Raw genomic sequence first — 25400 nt, forward strand, 5'->3', positions numbered from 1 at the left:
TGCCCTTTCAGAGGAACCATTCCGACATTTGCCTGGAGCGATTTAGGGAAATCACGAAAAACCTAAATCAGGATCGCCGGACGCGGGATTGAACCGTCGTCCTCCCGAATGCGAGTCGAGTGTCCTAGCCACTGCGCCACGCCGCTCGGTGAAAATGTGGAGGCTGGGGAAGAGATGTGTGCAAGATATATTTGTCAAACGCACTTACAGGCGAAGCAGCGGAAACTGACCAGTAGTAATAATAAAACCGGAAGGGGGTGCGGACTTAGTCGGTGTCGGCAGAGACTGACCGTGGTTTTCAATGTAGGAGACGAGCCTGGCGAGCACGGCGGGCGCGCCCGCAGCCGGCTCCAGCACCATCTGGTCGAGCGGCACGCCGAAGACGCGCGGCGCGGGCTCTGCGCGGCGGCCCAGCAGCAGCGTGCCCGTGCCGGCCAGCAGCCTCTTGACGCGCGACAGCCGGCCCCCCGCGGCCGCGGCCGCGCCGCCGCCGCCGCCGCCGCCGCCGCCGCCGCCGGAGCCCGCGCCGCCGCACGGCGCCTCCGTCGCGTAGCAGCACTCCTCGCCCGGCGCGTCGCAGCCGCACAGCGTCGCCGGTCGACGCATCGCCGCGCTCTGCTTGTCGCAACAGCTGTCGTTGCCGCCGCACTGCAACACACGCACACACCGTATCCTCAGCACGTCGCACAACGTACGTCCATCACAGCAGACGGACCCCATCTTTTCTATGGTACCATAAATTATTCTACGTTTTCGTGAGAGACAACTTCGGGAAGAGGAACCTTCTCTTTCCCTATTTTTCTTATCCTTATCCGGTGTCTTCAAAGGGCCGGATGCCTTTCCTATACCCCCTCCCCCATACTGTCCCCTCCTCCTCCATAAGGACAGTGTGTATTCGATCTGTTTCTATTGTGATCCAATGTCAACGTTTTAGAAATTTTTTCCGAATCGTATAACTAAGACATAAGTACCAGCGTGTTACGAGTCGGACGTGAAAAGCCGGTCCAAAAACCACACCCAGGCTGGCCGCCATATCGGACCTCGTCGTTATTCCGCCTGTCGGATTCGATCCGCTGCCAGCTCGTTTCCTCGGATACCGGAAGCAGCGTTCTAGCATGCGCGCATATTCGATTGGGTCCTTTCGAGATCGGCAGTTCCTGTTTCTCATTTAGTGACCACAAACACTGTTTCTCTACAATTAAATATCGGTGAGAGACAACTTCGTGTTCATTGTTGCATTTATACTTCTCCTCCACTCCACAAGTGGGGGCGAGCATTTTTGAAAAGGAGACTTATCTGCCGGCCGAAGTGGCCGTGCGGTTAAAGGCGCTGCAGTCTGGAACCGCAAGACCGCTACGGTCGCAGGTTCGAATCCTGCCTCGGGCATGGATGTTTGTGATGTCCTTAGGTTAGTTAGGTTTAACTAGTTCTAAGTTCTAGGGGACTAATGACCTCAGCAGTTGAGTCCCATAGCGCTCAGAGCCATTTTTGAGACTTATCTTGACAACCTAAGGAAAGGAGACGTATCTTACAACCTAAGCAGGTTTCATTAAATGGTTGTGCGTTTACATGTGAGCGAAAATAGATTTCTATCTATCGCTTGAGCCTTGTCCCACATTACGTAGGGTCTGCCATCGTTAACCGGATTTGGCATGTTAATGGTTAAGGGGTGGCCGGATGCCCTTCCTGCCACCACCCGACGGAATTAATATACCCCAACTGTCTGAGACTAGTGTAATCCATGGAATTGTGCGAAAGTGTTCAGATGTGTGCGAGCCGTGTAACTGAGGCGGAACAAGGGGACCAGCCCGGTATCCACCTAGCGGGATGTGGAAAACCGCCTAAAACCCACATTCAGGCTGGCCGGCACATCGGCCCTCGTCGTTAATCCGCTGGGCGGATTCGATCCAGGGCCGGCGCGCCTACCCGAGTGCAGGAAGCAGCGCGTTAGCGCTCTCGGCTATCCTGGCGGATACGTGAGCGAAAATCGATTGACGAAGAGGAAATCCGACAGCTACAACCGCATTTCCGGAATAGATGGCCAGCCAGAAGACGTATTGGGAAATGGCATTTGGTTTTGAGAGCCCCACGAAAACGCAGTCCGACGGACGGTTGAGTGACCATTACGCTAGTCCAAGAACATGGTCACCAAAGGTAGAGAAGTCTTCAACCAAGATGGGAGCAGTATTTCTGTTCGAAAAAACTGAGGGCCTTTATCAAGTTGTATTTAAAGGGCGAAAACAGAACATTTATTTCATATGTGGAAAATAAGGAACAATTATGACTTAAGGCGTTAAGAACTTCGGAATGAATAGGTACACTTCCAAGCGAAGTAATAAAACACGTCAAATCCATACCCCAGTTTAATGGTACCATTCGTACAATGTTGCGAAAACAGACTGAAAGAAAGCTAATAACAGAAAGTTACTAGCAGTTCGTGCATCCGTGAAATTGTCATGCGTGAAGCCTACAACAGTTGTCAGAGTCAGACCCTGGCTAAATATTTGTCAAAAACTTCTGTTGAGTTCTGGTCGTAAGTGCCGCGCGGAGACGCCGCGCGATCTGAAGCGCCGTGTTATGAACTGCGCGGCCGCTCCCACCGGAGGTTCGTGCCCTCCCTCGGGCATGGGTGTGTGTGTGTTGTCCTTAGCATAAGTTAGTTTAAGTAGTGTGCCCGTCTAGGGACCGATGACCTCAGCAGTTTGCTCCCTTAGGAATTCACACACACATTCTGGTAGTAAGTGAAGTCAAAAAATGCATCCAAAGCTTCCATACAGTCTCTCGTAGATTCACCTAGAGTAGCATCTGTAGACACAGCAGACAGAACGCTAAAATATTACATTCCGTACTCCTACAATAACGTTTTCACTCAAAATGTTTGACAGTCGATAATAATCAGAAGTGAGATACATCGAGATTAGCACATCAGGTACTGAGAAACAATTAAGAATACTAAAAGCGAATAAGGTAGTATGCCCCGACAGAATTCCACTGAGCTTTCACATTCAATACGCCGCGGCATTAGCTCCTTTCCTAGCTAATATTTTATCGAGAATCGTCTGCACAGCGAAGCGTCCCCCGTTATTGAGAAACTTCGCACACTGCTTCTGTTTACAAACAAAGTAACAGACAGTCTGCACGTAATTTCAGGTCAATATACTTATCTCTGGCGTTCACATGTTGCAGGGTCCGAGAGCATATTGCACAGTAAAAGATTATGACGTTCCTGGAGGAAAACAAGTTTCTCTCCACAATCGGCACGGATTCAAAGAAAATTCGCTCGTGCGAGACACAGACTGTTTTGTTGACATACGTCATCTTTCAAACAATAAAGAAAGCTGAAAGGTAGATTCCATCTTCCTAGGGTTTCGAAAGGCGTCTGACATACTACCAGATAGGGCGATCAGCGGCACTACACATAGAAGCAACGGAAGTCACGGGATACCTCCTTATATCGTATAGGAACTTCTTTTTCCCGATAGTGCAACAACTCGACGTGGCACGGACTTCAACAAGTCGCTGGAAGTCCCCTTAAAAGTACTGTGCCGAGTCACCTTCCCTCTACAGTCGTCCATAATTGCGAAAGTGTTGCCGGTGCAGGATTTTGTGCATGAACTGACCTACCGTTTATGTCCCATGACTGTTCGATGGTATTCACGTTGGGAGATATGGGTGCCCCAACCATACGCTCTAACTGTCCAGAACGTTCTTCAAACCAATAGCGAACAATTGTGGCCGGTGACATGACATCTCCACGTAGCCAAACGTAACGATTTCCACTCAGCTGGACCACAATAGAAATCGGGATTCGTCCGACCGTGCCCGAGTTTTCCATTGTCTACGGTCCAACCGATATGGTCAAGAGCCCAGAAGAGGCGCTGCAGGCGATGTCGTGCTGTTAGCAAAGGAACTCGCGTCGGTCGTCGGCTGCCATAGCCCATTAACATCAAATTTCGCCGCACTGTCCTAAGGGTACGTTCGTGGTACGTCCCACATTAATTTCTGCGGGTATTTCAAGCAGTGTTGTTTGACTGTTAGGACTGACTACTCAAACGCCGCTACTCACAGTCGTTAAAGTGAAGGCCGTCGGCCACTGCTCTGTCCGTGGTGAGAGGTTATGCCTGAAATTGGATATTCTCGGCACACTCTTAGCACTAGAGATCTCGGAATATTGAATTCCCTGACGATTTTCAAAAATAGAATGTCACATGCGCCTAGCTCAAACCACCATTCAGCGTTCAAAGTGTGTCAGTTCCCTTCAGGCGGCCATAATCACGTCGGAAACTATTACCAGAGTACAAAAAACAGCTCTGCAATGCAATGTCCTTTTATACCTTGTGTATGAGATACTGCCGCGATTGTTAACGTGCATAAAACTACCCCACGACTTTCGTCATCTCCGTGGGAAAGTGTTCGGTGATAATGCTGATGTGTACAAGTAAGTATCGTCGGCGGACAATCGCACGAAATTGCAGAGATATTTCGACAATTTGGAGATATGTAAGATACTGTCTATAGCAAAGCGAAAGAATCAAACACTATCAGTCACGACATTAGTGTTGGGTATCTTGAGAACATTATATCATTCAAGTATTTTGGAATAATACTAAGAGTGATATGAAATGGGACCGTCACGTAAAATTAATAGGGAAGACGAATCGACGACTTGGTTTTGTTGGAAAGTTTTGAAAAAGTGCTCTCCATCTGTAAAGGAAGCCGTATAGAAAACGCCTGTGCGACCAATTAGCCGGCCGGAGTGGCCGTGCGGTTCTAGGCGCTACAGTCTGGAAGCGCGTGACCACTACGGTCGTAGGTTCGACTCCTGCCTCGGGCATGAATGTGTGTGATGTCCTTAGGTTAGTTAGGTTTAAGTAGTTCTAAGTTCTAGGGGACTGATGACCACAGCAGTTCAGTCCCATAGTGCTCAGAGCCATTTGAACCATTTTTGCGACCAATTCTACGCTAGTGTTCCAGTGTTTGGAGTCGTCCTCGCGAAGGCATGATAGACATCGAACGAATTGAGACGAGCTGCTACAACCGCAACAGATCGGTATAGTCAATACGAAAGTGTAACGGAAATTCTCGGGGAACATCAATAGGAATTTTTGAAAGGAAGACGTCTTAGTTATCACTGAACTCTGTTAAGTAAATTTAGAGATCCTGTAGTCGAAGAAGACTGTGCAACCACTACGCTGCCTCCATCGCATATCTCAGGTAGGGATCAAGGGAAGAGGATGAGAATGAGAATGAGAGAGACTGGAAGCGGACAGAGGCATACAGGCAGTTATTTCTTCCTCCCTCAATAAGCCAGTTAAATAGGCTAGAAAATGGACAATATAGTTATGATGCACACACTGCCATTCACTGCACAGTGGCTTGCAGAGTACATACGCAGTAGTGCAAGGCAGACGATACTTCCCATCGTGCCACCTATTGAGGCTTCTTCCCGTCCTACTGGAATATCGTGCGCAGGGGGAACGATTACTTAAAACGTCTCTGTGCGTGTTATTACTCCGATCTCTTCGCGGTCCCTACGTGAGCGAAACCTAGGGGATTGTGCATATTGCTAGAGTCCTCACTTATACTTGTCCTTAAAACTTTGTACATGGGCTTTCGCGGGATAATTGACGTGTGTCTTCAAGCATTCGCAGTTCGGAATTTCCGCGACCGAGAAGTTTCGAATCGGTGAAAATAGTACTCGCGTCCGTTTTCTCAGAAAAATGACGATATTGTGGTGGTGGCCTACCTCCTTCCGTCCAGCAGTACAATCAGACAGTGTTAAGACAGCTTTTTCAGTCAGCTGGACTGGAAGTTAAAAAGAAACGCCGCGGAAAGCTGACCGAAGTGGTCCCCCTATGTTGCAGTACAATAGACCTGCCAAACTTAAGTTCCAGCGTTTCCAATTGTCGGACTATCGTCTTCATTTATCTGATCTGCCCCGCCCCCCCTCCTCCGCCACTACCATCCGTTTACTAAGTTGAAGGTGGCTTGGAACTGGGTTGGGGGCACTACGTAGAATGAAGGTAGTGGCAAACCTCTGACTGTATTCTGCATTCTTTCTCTGCAGGGACAAGAACCTTTCAGCTGTCCCTCACCAACAAATCGGGCAAACTCGTTCATGGTGTGGTGATGGAAGCATTCAAACACGATAGCACCTTTCTGCCATTCTGCCACTTCTCCACATCGACCCAACTTGGTGTGCTGATCCTATACAACTGAATGTCACGTTCACACATCTGCCTTACTTCAGCAGTGGTAGAGTACACGACCACTTCGTAATTAGTTCTAAACGATCTACACCGCTCCAAAGCGACCAGTGCGATCTTTTAACGGTAGGAGTGGCGACGGGGAGACACACATCTAGTCCGGTGACCTTACATACGCTAAGATAATATGACGTGCCATGATGCTGCTGATGATCGAAATTGGCAGCACAAGAAAGCGGTTCACACAACGGCAGCCGGGGCGTTTTCCAATACGCTTGCATCAATTACGTTATACCTGTGGAGTGCCGTCCGTCAACATTAATTTATATTTGAAGACTTGCTCGATATCGGCTGTGATTTCTGATCTTGTACTGCAACAGTTTCACAGCTTCTTCATTCGAAAAATCGACTTCTCTGATATGACATGATGTCTTGTGCATCAAGTACAGTAGTTCTACTCAGTCGATACAGTCATTGGGTTATCCCTGTAGATAATTTATTTGCACGTACACAATCTAAATTGTGACAGAAACATAAAAGGACAGTCTTCATATCTTAATTATCAGCCAACTTGAAATGATATTCCTGTCAATCAGATTTTCAATTCCCACTCTGAGATTAACTATAGGCATGCAAAAACAACCGCTGCCTTCTTGTTAAGGTATCTTTATAGGTAATGAAATTTTTATCTCTGTGTTAAGATGTGTATACTGCCAGGAGAAAAGAAAGCACTTCGAAAACTAGATAAGCTAGTTTGATTGACCACTTTATAGGAGCAGCTGCCTGAGCTGTACAGTTCTTAGCGACACCGGACGTAAAACCAACTGCGTAGCAAGTTTACTAAAACTACCTACCTGAAAAATAGTAGAACTGCAAGAGTATCTGTGGACGTCGGAAGTGGCAACAAATATAGCCGAAAGTGTAAATTTGGTAAATACCATTATTTAGAAAAAAATAAACTGAGCTTTAATGTACTTTCACAAAAAGTCTCACAATATTATACCACATAGTTACTGACGGTGGTTGTTTCTGATGGCTCTCGATCTTCCACCATAATCGAGTCCCTCAACATAAGGTGCTAAATATGAGGCAGCCAAGGAAATGGAAACGTGGGTTCTACTATGCCAAGACTGCTTGGTAGCTACAACAGGAAAACACAATTAATTAGCAGGAGTACAAAATAAGAAAGTATTTATTACTTAACTTTGCTGTAGTCCATGATCAGTTGGTTGGCAATTAAAGAAGACGCGACTAGACTAAGCGTCTGCAGAATGCCATAATTTACAAGTCACAAATCTTGAAGTGACGAATTAATATCTCGTAATATTGAATGTCGAATCCGGTGAATTTGAAGACTAAATTGGAACGGAGCTACAAAGGCTTGATGGCAGCAATGACTGAGCTGCAGACGATGCCTAACATCGGCGTTGGCTGACCACTGAGCGCGGCTACAAACTGTAGACTGGCACAACTGCACTACTCTCCTGCTGCACATGCAGTGGCCTAGCGGGGAGCTTAAGTACTGCGACTGGCTGTGTACTCTTTGGCTAGCACAGCCGTTCTTCTGTTCCGTTTCTCGAGAGAATCGCATCCGGCTGATCGATCTCTCAGGCGGCGGTGTGGTCGTATGACTGGCGACATAACAGTTTCAGTAAAAGGGTTAACTTAAATTCGGTTCCCAATGGTCTTGTTTCAGCATGCAAAAGGAAGTGTATACAGAAAAAGAAAAAAGCGCGTAATTAAAATGTGTTGCGACCCCGAGCGGGCTAGTTTTCTAAATCAGGAAAAAAGATGCTAACGGGAATAATTACTTATAACAAATACACGCATTTTTTCATCCGTAAATAAGCATTTTTAATTGTTCACTCGGCTCATCATTGTAAGTTATGGAAACACTGCAACTTCAGTGCTGTTTTAGCAGCAACCTTATTTTGTATTAAGAATTCGCAAGATTTCCTTGCAAGTCGAGTTTAAGCTTATTTATTTTTCGAAACAAATCCACGAGATATGTCCGTCCGAATATAAGTACCTAACGTTTATTTTGGCTCGATCAGTGAAAGAGCTAACGACTCGTGGGATATTGCGGGACAAGACAGTGAGTAATGAGGTCGAATTACTGGCCGCTCCGCGCCAAGGTTCAAATGGCTCTGAGCACTATGAGACTTAACATCTGAGGTCATCAGTCCCCTAGAACTTAGAACTACTTAAACCTAACTAACCTAAGAACAGCACACACATCCATGCCCGAGGAGGGATTCGAACCTGCGACCGTAGCGATCGCGCGGTTCCAGACTGAAGCGCCTAGAACCGCTCGGTCACAACGGCCGGCCCGCGCCAAGGAATCGGACGGTTGGAGAAAAGTGTAATCTTTACTGATTGTCTGCGGTTTTTAGATAACGTCACGAATACATTCATTTCACAAGCTGTTGTTTCTGCTGCATTGCCGGCCGTGGTGGTCTAGCGGTTCTAGGCGCTCAGTCCGGAACCGCGCGACTGCTACGGTCGCAGGTTCGAATCCTGCCTCGGGGATGGATGTATGTGATGTCCTTAGGTTAGTTAGGTGTAAGTAGTTCTAAGTTCTAGGGGACTAATGACCTCAGAAGTTGAGTCCCATAGTACTCAGAGCCATTTCTGCTGCATTATATCACCCCGTAATGGCCATAGTTGGACAGTTCAGGTAATTACTGGTCGCTAACAAATAGTAGTCTACCAAAACAATAATAAAGTAATTTTTACGAAACAAGAGTTTCATGACTAAAACATTGTCGAACCTTTTTCTGTTGTAATCACCTAGAAAATTTGAATTTACCCGCGGAAATCAATACATGCGATGTACATGTAAAGACAAACAAATGGTTAAAATTTCAGAAAATTGCGTGATTTATTCAAGAAAAAGAGCTTCACAAACTGAGCGAGTCAATAACGAGCTGGTCGACCTCTCGCCCTTGAGCAAGAAGTTATTCGCTAGGCAGTGACTGACGAGATGGGTGTCCTCCAGAGTGGCATCGTGGTAAATTCTATCCAACTGACGCGTTAGATCGCCATAATCCCCAGCTGGTTGTAAGGCCCTGCCCACAATGCTCTAAATGTTCTCAATTGGGGAGAGATCCGGCGACCTTGCTGGCCAAGATAGCGTTTGGCAAACGCGAGACCAAAGCAGTGTGTGTGGGCGGGCGTTATCTTGCTGAAATGTAATCCCAGGATGGTTTGACATGATGGGCAACAAAGCGTGACGTAGAATACCGTCGACGTACCACTACGCTGTAAGGGTGGCGCAGATGACAACCAGAGAGGTCCTGATACGTAATGACATGGCATCTCAGACCATCCTTCGTCGCTGTCGGGCCGAATAGCGGGCCACAGTCAGGCTGGTACCCTACCGCTGTCCGGAAGGTCTCTAGACAGTCTTTCCTGACCATCGATGCCCACTACGATGCGGGACTCATCACTGAAGACATTTCTACTCCAGCCAGTTGCCCGATACCACTGCAAACGGGCTTGTTGGTGTACAGAGGTCAATGGTAGTCGGCACAAGCAGCGCCGTGAGTCCAGCTCCCTTTCTGCAAGCCGTCTATCAGTGGTCCTTGTGGTCACTAAAGCACCAGTTGTATGTCGGAACGACGATAATGATGAATACGGAGCTCTGCGTGCCTCTCTGACGACAGCTAGGTCCTTATGTTCTGTCGCCTCTCCAGGCCACGTTGTGTCCGGCCGCTGTTAACCCATTCCTGCTAAAATCGAAGAATAGTGGCATCATTCCTATTAAAATGTCGAGCAAATCGTCGATTACTCCAACCGGCGGATTTGAGCTCCTATGCGTCCTTTCTCAGATGTTGACATCTCCGTGTATTGTTCACGCGCCTGTTTGCGAGGGATAGAGTACACGGAATGAGACTAGCAAAGACTTTACCGCCCTGGTATCGACATGTTCCCTGTTTACTACCCCTGCCAGCCGTGCGGTGAAATTGCGCTGCAGCGTCGCTCATTCATCCAGCGGATTGTATGAATATAAATTTGTGACCAACTTGCATAATTCCTCCGTGGTGCGTCGTATTTTTATTTTTGATTTATTATTTTTTGTCTCAGACTATATTATACTGTTGTGTAACTTACTTGCCGTAAAGGCGCGTGCGAAGTGATTATCAGGACAGCTCATTGCGACCAAAATGTGTCTCAACCACCGAGCCACAATACGCCGTTGGGTAGTGCTGCAGCCTCGTAAAACAGAGGCAGAACGTTCGATTCCCCCTCGGGTACGGCTCTGGGTTTAAAATGTCGCTTAACGTTTTTGTACGTGAATAGCTACTGTAATTGAAATTACTGCGTATCATCTCTGATTAAGCGTGCTCAAGAACGAAAGAATGGCAACTTTTGAGCTACCGGCTCACTGTCTACGAGCCAGAAGACGGCAAATTAACCACGTAAGAAAACTACGGACGGTATTCTCTTGATAAGGGTGTAAATAAACTACAAAGCAATTTCCACTCGATTTTAGCCATTTGAAACGGAAGCTGTGTCACGTGAACTACTTGCAGAGAACGATTGTACAACATTATATTTCTCGGTAAGTCCGTTTCTGTTGTGAGTGCAGGCAAATTGAAACCCTTACTGCATCTACATGTCAAAAGCTTGTCCAACACTAGAGGGGTTGTAGGAAAAAAATTCTGGAACGGCGTACACTACTGGCCATTAAACGAAGACCACGTACTACAGACGCGAAATTTAGCCGACAGGAAGAAAATGCTGTGATATGCAAATGAGTAGCTTTTCAGAGCATTCACACAAGGTTGACCGGCGTTACCTGGTGAAACGTTGTTGTGATGCCTCGTGTAAGGAGGAGAAATGCGTACCATCACGTTTCCAACTTTGATAAAGGTCGGATTGTAGCCTTTCGCGATTGCGGTTTATCGTATCGCGACATTGCTGCTCGCGTTGGTCGAGATCCAATGACTGTCAGCAGAAGATGGAATCGGTGGGTTCAGGAGGGTAATACGGAACGCCGTGCTGGATCCCAGCGGCCTCGTATCACTAACAGTCGAGATGACATGCATCTTATCCGCATGGCTGTAACGGATCGTGCAGCCACGTCTCGATCCGTGAGTCAACAGATGGGGACGTTTACAAGACAACAACCATCTGCACGAACAGTTCGACGACGTTTGCAGCAGCATGGACTATCAGCTCGGAGACCATGGCTGCGGTTACCCTTGGCGCTGCATCACAGACAGGAGCGCCTGCGATGGTGTACTCAACGACGAACCTGGGTGCACGAATGGCAAAACGTCATTTTTTCGAATGAATCCAGGTTCTGTTTACGGCATCATGATGGTCGCATCCGTGTTTGGCGACATCGCGGTGAACGCACATTGGAAGCGTGTATCCGTCATAGCCATACTGGCGTATCACCCGGCGTGATGGTATAGGGTGCCATTGGTTACACGTCTCGGTTACCTCTTGTTCGCACTGACGGTACTTTGAACAATGGACGTTACATTTCAGATGTGTTACGACCCGTGGCTCTACCCTTCATTCGATCGCTGCGAAACCCTACATTTCAGCGGGATAATGCACGACCGACAGTTGCAGGTCCTGTACGGGCCTTTCTTGATACAGAAAACGTTCGACTGCTGCCCTGGCCAGCACATTCTCCAGATCTCTCACCAACTGAGAACGTCTGGTCAATGGTGAACGAGCAACTGGCTCGTCACAATACGCCAGTCACTACTCTTGATGAACTGTGGTATCGTGTCGAAGCTGCATGGGCAGCTGTACCTGTACACGCCATCCACGCTCTGTTTGACTCAATGCCCAGGCGTATCAAGGCCTTTATTATCAAGGCCTTTATTGCGGCCAGAGGTGGTTGTTCTAGGTACTGATTTCTCACGATCTATTCACCCAAATTGCGTGAAAATGTAATCACATGTCAGTTGTAGTATAATATATTTGTCCAATGAATACCCGTTTATCACCTGCATTTATTTTTGGCGTAGCAATTTTAATGGCCAATAGTGTAATAATATGGAGAAAAAATACCCATCACTCAATGTTGCAATATGCAAATACAAAACAGTCCATTTCACTACTCCAAATACAAAACAGTCCATTAGACTACTCGGAACTGTAATAATTCTTGATTTAGGAGTACAAATTATGTCACGCGAATGACTTTAGAATTACACTGCATTTATGTGTTAGCGGTTATAACCGGACCCAATATGTCCAACAGAATCGACAAGCGCGATACACGGTGGCCCTGAGAATCCCTGAATAATTAGATTGTCAATACTGATAAGAAACATGAGATACGAGATCAGGTTAAGTGTTGTGTTGTTCAGTATTTCAAGTGTGCACGCACTGTGTCCCTGGACAGATAACCGCCAATGTGGCAAGTTCGCTGCCGGCACTAGACAGTTAAATAGCTGGATATCTGGTAACACCAGGCAGCAGTATCTGCCTGCAAGTGCACCACATACGACCGATGAGCCAAAACATGATGATCGCTGCCCGCCGAAATGCGGATTGCCTCCGGGTGGTGTTGCGGGCAAGTGACGCATTGAGGAAAGAATGTAAGCGGAAGAGAGACGAATGGCCAGTAATTATAGCGGAGATACGGGACGAAAATGCGGAAATCCACTGATGTGGACAAAGGGTGCATAGCTGTCGCGCTGCAGTTGGAAACGAGGATCTCTGAAAACGCGAAGCTGGACGGCTGTTGACGTACAACTGTTGTGATCATCTGTGGAAAATGGTTGAAGGACGGTGAAATAACGAGTGGGCCGTTTGGTATTGGACGACCACGTCTCACCACAAAACTTACAAGTCGGGGGATCCCCCAACGTGTAATCCACGACAGGCAGCTATCTACATCTACATTCATACTCCGCAAACCATCCAACGGTGTGTGGCGGAGGGCACTTTACGTGCCACTGTCATTACCTCCCTTTCCTGTTCCAGTCGCGTTTGGTTCGCGGGAAGAACGACTGCCGGAAAGCCTCCGTGCACGCTCGAATCTCTCTAATTTTACATTCGTGATCTCCTCGGGAGGTATAAGTAGGGGGAAGCAATATATTCTATACCTCATCCCGAAACGCACCCTCTCGAAACCTGGACAGCAAGCTACATCGCGATGCAGAGCGCCTCTCTTGCAGAGTCTGCCACTTGACTTTGCTAAACATCTCCGTAACGCTATCACGGTTACCAAATAACCCTGTGACGAAACGAGCCGCTCTTCTTTGGATCTTCTCTTTCTCCTCTGTCAACCCGACCTGGTGCGGATCCCACACTGATGACCAATACTCAAGTATAGGTCGAACGAGTGCTCTGTAAGCCACCTCCTTTGTTGATGGACTACATTTTCTGAGGACCCTCCCAATGAATCTCAATCTGGCACCCGCCTTACCAACAATTAATTTTATATGATCATTCCACTTCAAATCGTTCCGCACGCATACTCCCAGATATTTTACAGAAGTAACTGTAACGCTATCATATAATCACACAATAAAGGATCCTTCTTTCTATGTATTCGCAATACATTACATTTGTCTATGTTAAGGGTCAGTTGCCACTCCCTGCACAAAGTGCCTATCCGCTGCAGATCTTCCTACATTTCGCTGAGATTTCCTAATGCTGCAACTTCTCTGTATACTGCAGCACCATCCGCGAAAAGCCGCATGGAACTTCCGACACTATCTACTAGGTCATTTATATATATTGTGAAAAGCAATGGTCCCATAACACTCCCCTGTGGCACGCCAGAGGTTACTTTAACGTCTGTAGACGTCTCTCCATTGAGAACAACATGCTGTGTTCTGTTTGCTAAAAACTCTTTAATCCAGCCACACAGCTGGTCTGATATTCCGTAGGCTCTTACTTTGTTTATCAGGCGACAGTGCGGAACTGTATCGAACGCCTTCCGGAAGTCAAGGAAAATAGCATCTACCTGGGAGCCTGTATCTAATATTTTCGGGGGCTCATGAACAAATAAAGCGAGTTGGGTCTCACACGATCGCTGTTTCCGGAATCCGTGTTGACTCCTACAGAGTAGATTCTGGGTTTCCAGAAATGACATGATACGCGAGCAAAAAACATGTTCTAAAATTCTACAACAGATCGATGTCAGAGATATAGGCCTATAGTTTTGCGCATCTGCTCGACGACCCTTCTTGAAAACTGGAACTACCTGTGCTCTTTTCCAATCATTTGGAAACTTCCGTACCTCTAGACACTTGCGGTGCACGGCTGTTAGAAGGGGGACAAGTTCTTTCGCGTACTCTGTGCAGAATCGAATTGGTATCCCGTCAGGTCCAGTGGACTTTCCTCTGTTGAGTGATTTCAGTTGCTTTTCTATTCCTTGGACACTTATTTCGGTGTCAGCCATTTTTTCGTTCATGTGAGGATTTAGAGAAGGAACTGCAGTGCGGTCTTCCTATCTGGTCTTTCTATCTGGCTACAGAGTATAATGCTGAAGCAGGCACATGTGTTTCGGAGCACACAGTTCAAAGGCCACTACTGAACAAGGAGCTCCACCTAACACGAGCCCTACGTGTTCCTGCGTTGACCCAATGACATCGTCAGTTATGATGGCAGTGGTCACAGCATCGCTGTGTTTGCACCGTGGATCAATAGAAACGTGTCATCTGTCGAATGAGCCGAAATTCTTGTCACACCAGGTCGGTGGTTGGTTCCTTACACGCCGTCGTCCAAGCGATTGGCTGCACGAAACATGCACCGCACAAAGACGCAGGCCAGTGATGGCAGAATTATGTATCCCGTAATATTGAGCTGGGCTTCCATGGGATCTGTGGCGGTAATCGAAGGCATCATGGCAGCTGTGCACTGCGCGAACATTACTGCGGGCCACCTGCATCGCTTCATGCTTGAAGTCTCCCTCCCACGGCGCTGACATCTTCCAGCAGGATAACTGTCCGTGTTGCAAGGTCAGAATCGTGCTACAGTGGTTTGAGCGACGTTATAGTGAACTCACATCGACGTCTTGGCCAGAAAACGTGCCTGATCTGTACCCACTGTAACACATATTGGGCGCCAGCAGCATGCCCGTAAACCACCACCCCGTAATTTGCGGTAATTGCTTGACCTGTGCGTAGACATGGTGCAACATACTTCTGGAATCCTGTCAAGGGCTTTTAGAATCCATACCAAACAGAATCGCTTCTGTATGGTGTTTGTATATGGACCAACACGCTATTAAACAGGTGGTCATGATGTTTTGGTTCATTGGTATATACACTTCGATACGCTTGCAAGTGCACCACATATACGCTGAAGTAAAAGGGTTCTTTCAGGTCCAGTTCTATGTGCTTCAAGCGTATCCATCGTTCAGTCATACGAAAATCAGTGACTACTGTAGCAAGACGACCGAACGAGGTAGTAAAATATGGACACTGGATTTGTATTCGAGAGGATGGCAGTTTAAATTTCGGTCCAGGGACGCAAATTTCGGCCTCCAGTGGTTTTCACAAAACCCGCAGAGAAAATGCAGAGAGCGTTATTTTGAAAAGAGGAAGGGAGATTTCCTTTCTCAAACAGAGTCTGTGCTTCACCTTTAATGACCTCGTTACATTTATTTTATTTATTTATTTTTTTTTTTTTTTTGGAGGGGGGGGGGGGGGGGGTCATCAGTCTTCTGACTGGTTCGATGCAGTCCGCCATGAATTTCTCTACCGTGCTAACCACTTCATCTCAGAGTAGCAATTGCAACCAATGTCCTCCTCGATTATTTGCTGGATGTATTCCAACCTTTGTCTTCCTCTACAGTTTTTGCCCTCCACAGTTCCCTCTAGTACCATGGAAGTCATTCCCTCATGCCTTAACAGATGTCCTATCATCCTGTCCCTTCTCCTTATCAGTGTTTTCCACATGTTCCTTTCCTCTCCGATTCTGCGCAGAACCTCCTCATTTCTTACCTTATCAGTCCACCTAATTTTCAACATTCTTCTGTAGCACATCTCAAATCCTTCTATTCCCTTCTGTTCCGGTTTTCTCACAGTCCATGTTCCATCACCATACAATGCCGTATTCCAGACGTACGATCTCAGAAATTTCTTCCACAAATTAAGGCACATATTCGATATTACTAGACTTCTCTTGGCCAGGAATGCCCTTTTTGCCATAGCTAACCTGCTTTTGACGTCCTCCTTGCTCCGTCCGTCATTGGTTATTTTACTGCCTATAAAGCAGAATTCCTTAACTTCATCTACTTCGTCACCGTCAATCCTGATGTTAAATTTCTCGCCGTTCTCATTTCTACTACTTCTCATTACCTTCGTCTTTCTTCGATTTACTCTCAATCCATACTCTGTATTCATTAGACTATTCATTCCGTTCAGGAGATCATGTAATTCTTCACTTTCTCTCAAGATAGCAATGTCATCAGCGAATCGTATCACTGATATCCTTTCACCTTGAATTTTAATTCCACTCCTGAACCTTTCTTTTATTTCCATCATTGCTTCCTCGATGTACAGATTGAAGAGTAGGGGCGAAAGGCTACAGCCTTGTCTTACACCCTTTTTAATACGAACACTTCGTTCTTGGTCGTCCACTCTTATTATTCCCTCTTGGCTGTTGTACATATTGCATACGACCCGTCTCTCCCTACAGCTTACCCCAACTTTTTTCAGAATTTCGAACGTCTTGCACCATTTTACATTGTCGAACGCATTTTCCAGGTCGACAAATCTAATGAACTTGTCTTGATTTTTCTTTAGTCTTCCTTCCATTATTAACCGCAACGTCAGAATTGCCTCTCTCGTGCATCCTCAATTTTCTTTTCCATTCTTCTGTACATTATTCTTGTAAGCAACTTGGATTCATGATCTGTTAAGCTGATTGTGTGATAATTCTCTCACTTGTCAGCTCTTGCCGTCTTTCCGAAAGTCAGATGGCGTGGCGCCAGACACACACATTCTACGCACCAACGTGAATAGTCGGATTGTTGACACTTCTCGCAATGATGTTAGAAATTCTGATGGTTTATTGTCTACCCCTTCTGCCTTATTTGATCTTAAGTCCTCTAAAGCTCTGTTAAATTCTGATTCTAGTACTGGATCCCCTATTTCTTCTAAATCGACTCTTGTTTCTTCTTGTATCACATCAGACAAATATTCCTCTTTATAGAGGCTTCCAATGTACTCATTCCACCTATCCGCTCTCTCCTTTGCATTTAACAGTGGAATTCTCGTTGCACTCTTAATGTTAACTCCCTTTCTTTTAATGTCACCGAAGGTTGTTTTGACTTTCCTGTCCTTCCGACAATCATTTCTTTTCGATGTCTTCACATTTCTTTCTGGAGCCATTTCGTCTTAGCTTCCCTGCACTTCCTATTTATTTCATTCCTAGGCGACTTGTATTTCTGTATTCCCTAGTTTCATCAATCAACTGAAGTATTTCTTCTGTTACTCATGGTTTCTTCGCAGTTGTCTTCTTTGTACAAATGTTTTCCTCCCCAACTTCTGTGAGGGCCCTTTTTAGAGATGTCCATTCCTCTTCAACTGTACTGCCTACTGAGATATTCCTTATTGCTGTATCTATAGCCTTAGAGAACTTCAACCGTATCTCGTCATTCCTTAGTACTTCCGTATCCCACTTCTTTGCATATTGATTCTTCCTGACTAATGTCTTGAACTTCAGCCTACTCTTCATTACTACTATATTGTGATCTGAGACTATATCTGCTCCTGGGTACGCCTTACAATCTAGCATCTGATTTCGGAATTTCTGTCTGACCATGATGTAATTTAACTGAAATCTTCTCGTATCAAAAAAATGGTTCTGAGCACTATGGGACTTAACATCTATGGTCATCAGTCCCCTAGAACTTAGAACTACTTAAACCTAACTAACCTAAGGACATCACACAACACCCAGTCATCACGAGGCAGAGAAAATCCCTGACTCCGCCGGGAATCGAACCCGGGAACCCGGGCGTGGGAAGCGAGAACGCTACCGGACGACCACGAGCTGCGGACCTTCTCGTATCACCCGGCCATTTACAAGTATACCTCCTCCTCTTGTGATTCTTGAACAGGGTATTCGCTGTTACTAGCTGAAACTTGCGACAGAACTCAATTAGTCTTTTTCCTCTCTCATTCTTTGTACCAAGCCCATATTCTCCTGTAACCTTTTCTTCTACTTCTTCCCCGAAAACTGCATTCCAGTCTCCCATGACTATTAGATTTTCATATCCCTTTACATACTGTATTCCCTTTCAAAATCATCACACACTTTCTCTATCTCTTCATCTTCAGCTTGCGACGTCGGCATGTATACCTGAACCCTGTCACTGAACTGTTCACAGTAACACCATCTCTGCCCTACCTTCGTATTCGTAACGAATCCTACTCCCGTTATACCATTTTCTGCTGCTGTTGATATTACCCTATATTCATCTGACTAGAAATCCTTGTCTTCTTTCCACTTCACTTCACTGACCCCTACTACATCTAGATTGAGCCTTTGCATTTCCCTTTTCAGATTCTCTAGTTTCCCTACCACGTTCAAGCTTCTGACATTCCACACAACGACTCGTAGAACGTTATCCTTTCGTTGATTATTCAATCTTTTTCTCATGGTAACCTCCCCGTTGGCAGTCCCCTCCCGGAGATCCGAATGGGGGACTATTCCGGAATCTTTTGTCAATGGAGAGATCATCATGACACTTCTTCTATTACAAGCCATATGTCCTATGAATAGACGTTACGTGTCTTTAATGCAGTGGTTTCCATTGCTTCTGCATGCTCATGACGTTGATCATTGCTGATTCTTCCGCCTTTAGGGGCAGTTTCCCACCCATACGACAAGTGTGTGCCCTGAAACCCTGTTCGCTCCTCCGCCCTCTTTGACGTTTTGATTATGAGTCAAAGACGCTACCCCTAGACCACGGGTGCATACGATACATTAAAACTCTTATCTTTCTTCTCTTTTTTTATCAAAAGGTGTGGTGTTTTAAATACAGATAATGAAATTTAAATTCCGTTTTGCGCCACTACAAGTTTGTTGTAGTGGTTATTATACAATACCTCGTTGAGAGACCCATTAATCAGTACAATAAATATGAGTGATCTGGAAGTTGCTCAAGTAGCTACAATGGAGGGCGGAATTATTTGTAGTTAAACTCTTACTGCTATCAAAACGACTTCAAAATGAAATGTATTGGCGGACTATGCGTCTGGAATCCTGAATAGTAATTTTCTTGACCATTATTTGTGTCGAACAGTGGAGGGAGGAAGGAGAGAGGGAGGAAATCAAGTGTACAATTGTTGATCGTGTTAGGACAGCAACCAGCCACAAATTTGTGGCTGGTTGCTGTCCTAACACGATCAACATTTGTCTTCAAAAACAGCCACGGTCTCCAATATATCATATGACAAAATTGCAGTGTACAATTTGTCGCTCTGTGCGTCTTCGGACTTAGTACTATGCGAGAACAGTTTATGGCGGTACTGGACTTCATACCTAAACATTAAACCACAAATATACACCAGTGACACTTAACCCGCAGACAGAATGACAAAAACAAGACGATTAAAGTAAATTACAGAAATTTCCCTGGTGACCTGTAACGAGTTGTATAAATGTACTGACAACAAGCTAAAATCAGTACTGGAGCGCAACTGTTGTGTCTGACGATTGCATGTTTCGGTGAAACAATTAATCTCGTATGCCAGATTAGTGAGCAAGGACATGTGGATTTGTTATGATTTGTAGCGTCAGTAAACTGAAATCACACATATGTACGCAGTAGCTAGTTATTGTAGGAATGAGAATTTTAAACAAACAATATGCATGTGTGATATGGGACGCCGAAATAAAAGTCAGTGCATATCTCGCGCACAGACCATGAAAATATAACAGAGATAGCCTTGTTTATGCTCCGTGATCGTGTGAAACCCAGCTCGCGCTATTCGTCCACGAGACTCAGAGGGCCATAGACATGGGTTCCCAGTGGATGCCGTGTTTCTTGACTTCCGCAAGGCGTTCGATACAGTTCCCCACAATCGTTTAATCACCAAGTTAAGAGCCTATGAACTATCAGATCAATTGTGTGATTGGATTGAAGAGTTCCTAGATAACAGAACGCAGCATGTCATTCTCAATGGAGAGAAGTCTTCCAAAGTAAGAGTGATTTCAGGTGTGCCGCAAGGGAGTGTCGTACGACCGTTGCTATTCACAATATACATAAATGACCTTGTGGATAACATCGGAAGTTCACTGAGGCTCTTTGCGGATGATGCTATGGTATATCGAGAGGTTGTAACAATGGAAAATTGTACCGAAATGCAGGAGGATCTGAAACGAATTGACGCATGGTACAGGGAATGGAAATTGAATCTCAATGTAGAGAAGTGTAATGTGCTGCGAATACATAGAAAGAAAGATCCTTTATCATTTAGGTACAATATAGCAGGTCAGCAACTGGAAGCAGTTAATTTCATAAATTATCTGGGAGTAGGCATTAGGAGTGATTTAAAATGGAATGACCATATAGAATTAATCGTCGGTAAAGCAGATGCCAGACTGAGATTCATTGGAAGAAACCCAAGGAAATGCAATTCGAAAAAAAGGAAGTAGATTACAGTACACTTGTTCGCCCACTGCTTGAATACTGCACACCGGTGTGGGACCCGTACCAGATAGGGTTGATAGAAGAGATAGGGTTGTTGGAGAAGATCAAACGGAGAGCAGCGCGCTTCGTTACAGGATCATTTAGTAATCGCGAAAGCGTTTCTGAGACTCTGCAAGAGAGACGCTAAGTAGCTCGGTACGGGGTTTTGTTGAAGTTTCGAGAACATACCTTGAGCGAGGAGTCAAGCAGTATATTGCTCCCTCCTACGTGTATCTCGCGAAGAGACCATGAGGATAAAATCTGAGAGATTAGAGCCCACACAGAGGCATACCGACAATATTTCTTTCCACGAACAATATGAGACTGGAATAGAAGGGAGAAACGATAGAGGTACTGAAAGTGCCCTCCGCCACACACCGTCAGGTGGCTTGCGGATTATGGATTTAGATGTAGGTCACAAAATTCCATCGCCTTGCACTGTACATTGACCTGCGGAAAACATCTGCAGATTCTGGGTTAGCATTACCCACAGCTCATTACAGAATACGTAGCACTCTACGTGTAACAAAGGGAGTCTTATGAGGGAATTCCGGAGGGTGCCATTTAGACGGGCAAGGGTTACACGTACTTCCGTAATGCAATTGTTTTCGAGTAGGCAGCAAAAAGCAAGGTAAGGACTCCAAATACGCAGAAACATGACACGCGAGTGCTACCTGACGCCTGTGTCTCGATCCTAGCGCTGAAAGGGCGAGTTTTGGGGAAAACGCCGACGAGGATCAACAAACGGCGACTGTGAAGCAGGGCAGGAAATGACTGTGCACGTGGCTGCAGATGAGCGTCTGCCCTGCTTCCCCGTCTCAGCACTGTTTCTGTGGATGTCAGCTGCTATTGGATTGATGGCAGGGATCACATTCCCTACCGCTGAAATGAATATCGATAGCCATGTAAGACGCTGCGTAAACAGGGGGTCTCATCAAACAGCGCCGACAGCTGCGTGTATCCTGAACAAAGCACATTCCTCTTCCTTGCGGTCTTGCTAAGATTCTGCGCCCAGTGTCACGTTTTCGAACCAGCAAGGAGGACTTTTGAGTGCCTCCTAAACTGACAAGAAGTTAGAACAATCTGACCCGACATGTATATTTGGATAACTACGTTTAACAGTTGCGCTCGACACCGACGTCGGAAGATATTGTGATACCATAGGATGAAGGAAAGGCGATATCAATGTTATATTCCATAATTACGCAGAATTAAGTAACAGACGCCACTGCACCTAACAAAACGAAAAATCTTTAGTAATTACTGAGTACGAAAAAATGAAATAATAATTTCATGAGTGTTTCAAGGGAGCCCGAGAGATGTTGACAAATACTGATGTTGATGAGCTATAACAGTATTTGTTTCACACTTGCAAGTACAATGGAGGTTGTAAATTGTAAATTAACGCCAATGTGGCGATTTCCGTTAAAACGAAGACTTTGTAGGACAAAAAAGTGCGAAAGAACTTGCCCCCCTTCTAACAGCCGTGTACCGCAAGTCTCTAGAGGAACGGAGGGTTCCAAATGATTGGAAAAGAGCACAGATAGTCCCAGTCTTCAAGAAGGGTCGCCGAGCAGATGCGCAAAACTATAGACCTGTATCTCTGACGTCGATCTGTTGTAGAATTTTGGAACATGTTTTTTGCTCGAGTATCATGTCGTTTTTGGAAACCCAGAATCTACTATGTAGGAATCAACATGGATTCCGGAAACAGCGATCGTGTGAGACCCAACTCGCTTTATTTGTTCATGAGACCCAGAAAATATTAGATACAGGCTCCCAGGTAGATGCTATTTTTCTTGACTTCCGGAAGGCGTTCGATACAGTTCCGCACTGTCGCCTAATAAACAAAGTAAGAGCCGACGGAATATCAGACCAGCTGTGTGGCTGGATTAAAGAGTTTTTAGCAAACAGAACACAGCATGTTGTTATCAATGGAGAGACGTCTACAGACGTTAAAGTAACCTCTGGCGTGCCACAGGGGAATGTTATGGGACCATTGCTTTTCACAATATATATAAATGACCTAGTAGATAGTGTCGGAAGTTCCATGCGGCTTTTCGCGGATGATGCTGTAGTATACAGAGAAGTTGCAGCATTAGAAAATTGTAGCGAAATGTAGGAAGATCTGCAGCGGATAGGCACTTGGTGCAGGGAGTGGCAACTGACCCTTAACATAGACAAATGTAATGTACTGCGAATACATAGAAAGAAGGATCCTTTATTGTGTGATTATATGATAGCGTTACAGTTACTTCTGTAAAATATCTGGGAGTATGCGTGCGGAACGATTTGAAGTGGAATGATCATATAAAATTAATTGTTGGCAAGGCGGGTACCAGGTTGAGATTCATTGGGAGAGTGCTTAGAAAATGTAGTCCATCAACAAAGGAGGTGGCTTACAAAATACTCGTTCGACCTATACTTGAGTATTGGTCATCAGTGTGGGATCCGTACCAGATCGGTCTAACGGAGGAGATAGAGAAGATCCAAAGAAGAGCGGCTCGTTTCGTCACAGGGTTATTTGGTAACCGTGATAGCGTTACGGAGATCTTTAATAAACTCAAGTGGCAGACTCTGCAAGAGAGGCGCTCTGCATCGCATTGTAGCTTGCTCGCCAGGTTTCGAGAGGGTGCGTTTCGGGATGAGGTATAGAATATATTGCTTCCCCCTACTTATACCTCCCGAGGAGATCACGAATGTAAAATTAGAGAGATTAGAGCGCGCAAGGAGGCTTTCAGACAGTCGTTCTTCCCGCGAACCATACGCTACTGGAACAGGAAAGGGAGGTAATGACAGTGGCACGTAAAGTGCCCTCCGCCACACACCGTTGGGTGGCTTGCGGAGTATAAATGTAGATGTAGATGTAGATACATTCAGGTGACAAAAGCGTTAGGATAGCGATGTGCACACATACAGATGGCGGTAGGTATGAAAGGGCAGTGCGTCGCCGGAGCTGTCATTTATACTCAGGTGATTCATGAAACAATGTTTACGACGTCATTACGGTCGCACGACGGGAATTAACAGATTTTAAACACGGAACAGTAGTTGGAGCTAGAGGCATAGGACATTCGATTTCGGAAATCGTTGGGCAATTCAATATTCCGAGATAAACAGTCTTAAGAGTATGCCGAGAATATCAAGTTTCAGGCATTACATCTCACCACGGACAACGCAGTGTCGGGTGGACTCCACTTTAGCGACCATGAGCAGCGACATTTATTACGTCGAGTTTTCAGTCCTAACAGAGAAACAACACTGCGTGAAATGACCGCAGAAATCAATGTGGGACGTACGACGAACGTACCTCTTAGAACAGTGCGACGAAATTTGATGTTAATGGCCCATGGCAGTCGACGCGAGTGCCTTTGCTGACAGCAGGACATCGCCTGGCGCGCCTTTCCTGGGCTCGCGACCATATCGGTTGGACCCAAGACGACTGGAGAACCGTGGCCTGTGCAGATGAGGCCCGATTTCAGTCGGTAAGAGGTGATGGTAGGCTTTGTATGTGGCACAGACCCCACGAAGCCCTGAACCCAAGTTTCCAGCAAAGCATTGGGCAAGCTGGTAGTGGGTTCATAATCGTGTGGGCTTGGCCCTATCGTAGAACTGAACGCATCATTCACTGGAAATGGTTATGTTCGGCTACTTGGAGAACATTTGCGGCCTTTCATGAGATTCATGTTCCCAAACTACTACGGAATTTTTACATGGCGATGAGCCATGTCGTCGGGTCACAATTTTTTGCTAATGGTTTTAAGAACATCCTGGGCAGTTGCGAGCGAGTAATTTGGCCACCCAGATCGCCCGACATGAATTCCATCGAACATTGAAGACGACGTTGACGTTTAAAAGTCGCCGGAGACCGATAACCCAGCACTCCAGAACACCCCTTTCAAAACTTGGTACAATAACGCAGTTAGGTTGGTCACTGTAACTAGTGCCACTTCGTCCAGTCTACTGTACGAGGTGCGGCTAGAAAAAAACCGGACTGATGCTGGAAAAAACATTTATTTACAATTATTTACAATTTCATTTTATCTCCTTCAATGTACTCTCCTCCTCGGTCTCTACACCGCTCCATACGAATTTTCCACTGTTCATAGCAATGCTGTAGATCATTTTCGGTAAGTCCATACATTACTTCCGTCGCTTTTTCTTTTACTGCTTCAACAGTCTCAAATCTAGTTCCTTTCAAAGCTGACTTGACTTTAGGGAAAAGAAAAAAGTCACAGGGGGCCAAATCAGGTGAGTAGGGTGGATGATCTAAGATGGGAATGTTGTGTTTTGCCGAAAACGTCTTCACTGACAACGCACTGTGAGCTGGGGCATCGTCTTGGTAAAGGATCCATGACTTTTTCTCTACAAATCGTTCCGTTTTCTCCGTACTCGCTCACGTAGGGTAGCCAGGACGCTAATGTAGTAATGCTGATTCACTGTTTGTCCCTCTGGTACCCAATCAATGTGCACAATCCCTTTGATGTCAAAAAAAAAAAAAAAAAAAAAAAAATCATCATTGCCTTGAATTTCGATTTTGACATTCGTGCTTTTTTTGTCGTGGAGAA

General features: G+C 45.8%; 1 long non-coding RNA gene across 1 annotated transcript in view; it reads right to left on the bottom strand.

The window, feature by feature from the left end:
* Positions 1–534: 534 nt before the first annotated feature.
* The window catches only part of LOC126419341 (uncharacterized), a 510993-nt gene continuing 486127 nt past the window's right edge, over positions 535–25400 (bottom strand). Inside the window, exon 5 of the long non-coding RNA XR_007575991.1 lies at positions 535–648. This is a non-coding gene — a long non-coding RNA (uncharacterized LOC126419341). The remainder of the gene's footprint in view (positions 649–25400) is intronic.

This window comes from Schistocerca serialis, chromosome 9 (assembly GCF_023864345.2).
Source record: "Schistocerca serialis cubense isolate TAMUIC-IGC-003099 chromosome 9, iqSchSeri2.2, whole genome shotgun sequence".
NCBI classification, from domain to species: Eukaryota; Metazoa; Arthropoda; class Insecta; order Orthoptera; family Acrididae; genus Schistocerca; species Schistocerca serialis.